Genomic DNA, 6311 nt, shown 5'->3' on the forward strand with positions numbered 1-6311 from the left:
AAGCGTTCCAATGAACGTGAATGACGGAGTCGTACTCGACGTGATCCAAATCACCGATGACCGAGTGCCGAACGGAAAGCACCTCCGCGTTCAACACACGTACGGTGCAGCGACGTCTCCTCCTTCTTGATCCAGCAAGGGGGAAGGAGAGGTTGATGGAGATCCAGCAGCACGACGGCGTGGTGGTGGATGTAGCGGGTCTCTGGCAGGGCTTCACCAAGCTTCTGCGAGAGAGAGAGAGGTGTTGCAGGGGAGGAGGGAGGCGCCCAAGGCTGTGTGTTGCTGCCCTCCCTCCCCCCCTTTATATAGGCCCCCTTGGGAGGGGGGCGGCCAAAACCCATCTAGGGTTGGGGGGCGGCGGCCAAGGGGTGGAAGGGGTGCCTTGCCCCCCAAGGCAAGGGGGAAGTCCCCCCACCCTAGGGTTCCCAACCCTAGGCGCATGGGGGAGGACCATGTGGGGGCGCCCAGCCCACTAGGGGCTGGTTCCCTTCCACTTTCAGCCCATGGGGCCCTCCGGGATAGGTGGCCCCACCCGGTGGACCCCCGGGACCCTTCCGGTGGTCCCGGTACAATACCGGTAACCCCCGAAACTTTCCCGGTGGCCGAAACTTGACTTCCTATATATAATTCTTCACCTCCGGACCATTCCGGAACCTCTCGTGATGTCCGGGATCTCATCCGGGACTCCGAACAACTTTCGGGTTTCCGCATACATATATCTCTACAACCCTAGCGTCACCGAACCTTAAGTGTGTAGACCCTACGGGTTCGGGAGACATGCAGACATGACCGAGACGCCTCTCCGGTCAATAACCAACAACGGGATCTGGATACCCATGTTGGCTCCCACATGTTCCACGATGATCTCATCGGATGAACCACGGTGTCGAGGATTCAATCAATCCCGTATGCAATTCCCTTTGTCAAACGGTATGTTACTTGCCCGAGATTCGATCGTCGGTATCCCAATACCTTGTTCAATCTCGTTACCGGCAAGTCTCTTTACTCGTACCGCAATGCATGATCCCGTGACTAACGCCTTAGTCACATTGAGCTCATTATGATGATGCATTACCGAGTGGGCCCAGAGATACCTCTCCGTCACACGGAGTGACAAATCCCAGTCTCGATCCGTGCCAACCCAACAGACACTTTAGGAGATACCCGTAGTGCACCTTTATAGTCACCCAGTTACGTTGTGACGTTTGGCACACCCAAAGCACTCCTACGGTATCCGGGAGTTGCACGATCTCATGGTCTAAGGAAAAGATACTTGACATTGGAAAAGCTCTAGCAAACGAAACTACACGATCTTTTATGCTATGCTTAGGATTGGGTCTTGTCCATCACATCATTCTCCTAATGATGTGATCCCGTTATCAACGACATCCAATGTCCATGGTCAGGAAACCGTAACCATCTATTGATCAACGAGCTAGTCAACTAGAGGCTTACTAGGGACATGGTGTTGTCTATGTATCCACACATGTATCTGAGTTTCCTATCAATACAATTCTAGCATGGATAATAAACGATTATCATGAATAAGGAAATATAATAATAACCAATTTATTATTGCCTCTAGGGCATATTTCCAACATCCCCAACATGTTGTTATGCGGTTTGACGGATAAAGATCTTCGTAGAATATGTAGGAACCAATATGAGCATCCAGGTTCCGCTATTGGCTATTGACCGGAGACGAGTCTCGGTCATGTCTACATAGTTCTCGAACCCGTAGGGTCCGCACGCTTAACGTTCGATGACGATCGGTATTATGAGTTTATGTGATTTGATGTACCAAAGGTAGTTCAGAGTCCCGGATGTGATCACGGACATGACGAGGAGTCTTGAAATGTACGAGACGTAAAGATTGATATATTGGCGGCTATATTCGGACACCGGAAGTGTTCCGGGTGGTTTCGGAGAAAACCGGACTGCCGGAGGGGTTACCAGAACCCCTCGGGAAAGTATTGGGCCTTAGTGGGCCTGAGGGGAGAGAGCGGGCAGCAGCCCAGGAGGTGGCGCGCCCCCTCCCATGAGGAGTCTGAATTGGACTAGGGGAGGGGGGGCGGCCCCTCTTTCCCTCTCCCTCTCCCTCTCTTTCCTTCCCCCTTCCCTCTTCCTAGTTGGACTAGGAAAGGGGAGTCCTACTCCTACTAGGAGGAGGACTCCCCCCTCCTTGGCGCGCCCCAAGGGCCGGCCGGCCTCCCCCCTTGCTCCTTTATATACAGGGGCAGGGGGCACCCTAGAACACACAAGTTGATTGTTCCAAGCCGTGTGCAGTGCCCCCCTCCACCATAATCCACCTCGGACATATCGTAGCGGTGCTTAGGCGAAGCCCTGCGTCGGTAGCAACATTATCACCATCATCACACCGTCGTGCTGACGAAACTCTCCTGCAAAGCTCTGCTGGATCGGAGTTCGTGGGACGTCATCGAGCTGAACGTGTGCTGAACTCGGAGGTGTCGTGCGTTCGGTACTTGGATCGGTCGAATCGTGAAGACATACGACTACATCAACCGCGTTGTCATAACGCTTCCGCTTACGGTCTACGAGGGTACGTGGACAACACTCTCCCCTCTCGTTGCTATGCATCACCATGATCTTGCATGTGCGTACGAATTTTTTTGAAATTACTACGTTCCCCAACAATTTTGAGCACTTTTATTTCTACACAAAAATAACATCATGGTAATTTTGCTGAAAACAATGCTAGTCTAGGTTAGTTTCATTCGCATAACAATGGCAAAACTTGTTGGAAATGTAGATACGTTTGAGACGTCTCAGTGTGTTAGGTGGCCACGTGGCCCTAGCTCACGACCCCCATTTGGCCACGAGTCAGGCGTACGAGCTAGCCTTGGGCCCTTCAGGTGGGTCCAGGCCCCCTGGGTCTCCGTGGTGATTAATCTTGCTGATGTATTTTTATCCGATTTTTCTGCTCCAAAGTTGATTTCCTGAAAAGCCCAAAAAGACTAGGAAACATGAACTCACCTTGGCATTAGATTAATATGTTAGTCCAACAAAAATTATATAAAATTATTCCTAAAGTATTTATAGACGATCTAAATATAGCATGAACATAACAAAATTTATAGATACAGTGAAGGCGTATCACTTCCTTTAACCATGGACCGCACATCACCCCGCCCCCATTGGAGACAATCGAAATGGACCCGACTCTCCAATGTGGACCCAAGGCGACTCTTAACCCCAACAAAGTGCCAACATCATGAGGCCCGGGAACAAAGCACCTCTTGCCGGCCCCAAATTCCACGCCTGTGGCACGCACATCGTATCCCACCCTACCTCCGCCTCGGTTGGGAATCAGGTAGCCCCCCTTCGCACCAGCAAATCAGATGGGCATCTGGTGCCCGGGGTGCGAGACGCGCACCGGCTCCCTCCTGAAATCCACCATCTCTTATGCTTAGACGACATGGAAGATTCAGCTTCTGCCTCAGCCAAAGCAACATCTCCTGTTGTGATCGATGGTCCATGGAAAAAATCTGATCCATCTCCACCGGAGAGGCTCGGGCCAACACATGCATCAAATGCTCTCTCGTGCCTCGCCTTGCTCGCTTTCTTCGCATACAACCACGTCGAGAGAGGCAATCAATCCACCGGATCCATCGGTCCCCTCATGCTCCTCCCGAGGGATGATATCGTGCTTACGCGAAACTGCGGTGTCTGAATCCCCCTATGCGACCCTCCTCGTCTCCGGTGACGTTGGTCGTGGATTAGTGACAGCTGGCTAGGTGAGTCATGAGAGCGAGTAGGGAAAGGTCGCGCATCCTCTCTCGCGATGGTAGAGGGTTCCTCAAGTACATCCTAGACGTCTGATTGTTAGGCGCGAATATGAGGGACCAGATTCTAAAATAAGATTTTTTAAAGGTACTTAGAGCAATTAACTTTTGTAAAAAGGTAATTTAATATAAATATATACCTACTAATAGAAGGAGGACCGCTTCTGCCCGTTTGTTGCATGTTTTGCAGAAAAGCCCCTTTCTTTTCTAAGATCAACATGCAGTCCAGTTTTAGGTCAGAATTTTGCTTTTGCAGAAAACTCTCTTATGTTTCTGTTAATCAACCCATGGTCCATTTTTAAGTTAGATTTTTGCTTTCTCATGAGACCCCTTGATGTTTCTGTTAATCAACCCGCAGTCTAGTTTTAAGTCAGATTTTTCCTTTTGCAGGAAACCCCCCGATATTTGGGTTAATCATCCTGTAGTCCATATCAAATGCTTTTACAAATATCCATATATGATATTTGGGTTGATGTTTTTTTACTTGTTAACAATTTTTAAAATGCTATTAATGGTGCAACCTTAATCTATAGTGCTTGATCCATCCTACCGGTACCAGTCCCGATTGAAAATGAACACCTCATCAAAACCAGATTGGAGACAAAAGAAACCATCTATAACCACGCATGCACGCCTCATCAAAACCTCGCAGGAAAAAAAAACAGATTTCTCATTTTATGCTGAGAAAGAAACGCCTTAAAATTGACGACATTCAAACGCGTTGAGATTGAGCACCGAGACCACTGGCAGTGACGGTGGGAAGAAGGATAAGCGGAAACACAGATGAAATGAGATGAGTTGGAAATAACGAACATGGACCTGTTGGGGTCTTGAGTCATGGTTATTGGGTTAGGGACATGTGTATTTTTCCTTCCATTACAACACACGAATTCTTTTACTAGTGATACCAAATCCACGTACTTCAGACATGACCAGCGAGCCTACAAATTATATCCAATGTACTAGTGGTTATGAGCACCGGTCTGTAAGGGCAACTCCAAAGCGCCGACGCAAACGGACGTGGATTTTGTCCGTTTTTCGTCTATTTGAGTCGGTTGTAAACGCGTTATTGGCCCACGTCTGAACGGTGCGCCCAACCAAATGACAAAGATAATTTAATCTAAAAAGGTCGGTGGCCATAGTTTATGCCAGCTGCCATGCAAGCATCCACGGTTCATGCAGGTGGCAATGCTTGCGGCCGAGTATACATGTCAGCCTAAAAAAACACATAGTTCATGCCAGCGCACTTGCGAGCAGCTGACATAGTTGCCAGCACACAAAAGGACAGTAGTTCAACCACGCCATACATCTTGTCCATGGTCATGCCGGCACACATGCCGACATATAAAAAAGATGGCGCTCTGGGCCATAGATCAACCATCTAGCTCGAGCATATCCTTTTGCCTCTTCTCGAACCAAGGCCTTCTTCTCGGGGAAACCTTACTCAAGTCCACCGTCATGATCTCCACCTCCTTCACCATGCAAGCGAGTGCCACCTCTTTTGCTTTGGTCTTGGCATTGTTCGCCTCTATCTCGAGCTTCTTCGCTTGCATGTCCGCCTCCATCTCTAGCTTCTTTGCTTGTATGTCGGCCTCCATCTTTAGCTTTTTTCTTTTGTATCTCGATGTAGGCCTTCATTTTCTCATCTTTCTCTTGTCGACGCTTCTCCTGCCTTACTTTCTTTTGGGTCATCATGACTTGCAAAGTTTCCTAGAAGGCAAATGTCGCTGCATCACACTTCTTCCCCTTCTTGGAGTTGGTATTTCCCTGCGTCCGCTTCCTTCCCCGCCATGGTCCGTGACGGCGTCCGGCCCTACATTATTCTTGAGGGTGGGATATTGCTCCTTGAACTTCTCCTCATGATCAAAGATCATCCAACAATGGGTGAGGGTAAACGGCTTGTTCCCATATTGGGCCTTGAATGCTCCAAAACTTGGTATGCCTACAAAACAAAATGAACATTCATATGCAATGTACATGCAAGCATCAATCAACGGAAATGGAAATTAAGATGAAGGAATTGTATACCATGTCTTTGATGCCGAGGCCACTCACGGGACAGGCTTTGATGCTCTCAAGGGTGGCAGAAAACTTGTTGCACTCTTGTTGGAGGAGCCCCCAACTCTTGGAGATGGATACCCAACCACGCTTGCTCTCAAACTTGTAGGAGGGGAACTTCTTGCGTTCATGGAATTGGGCATGAACTCTCAACCAAAAGGTTGATCCTTTTTGCTCGCCGCCGATCTTGGGATCTTGTCCAATATCTCTCCAACATTCGCAAATGAGCTTGTCCTCGTCCTTTGTGTATGCCTTCGTCCGAGTGCTTTGCCTTTTCTTCCTTTGCGCATTGGCTTGGTGAATGAGCTTGTCGGCAAACAAAGGCTCCCCCTCGATGTCCACTTCATCTTCTTCCTCTTGGCCATAGTCGTCCTGAAATTATTGGCCTTGCATGAAGGTGTCTCCCTTGCCCTCTTGGCCTTGTGTGAAGGTGTCGGCCATGCCATCTTG

Source organism: Triticum aestivum, chromosome 4D, assembly GCF_018294505.1.
Source record: "Triticum aestivum cultivar Chinese Spring chromosome 4D, IWGSC CS RefSeq v2.1, whole genome shotgun sequence".
NCBI classification, from domain to species: Eukaryota; Viridiplantae; Streptophyta; class Magnoliopsida; order Poales; family Poaceae; genus Triticum; species Triticum aestivum.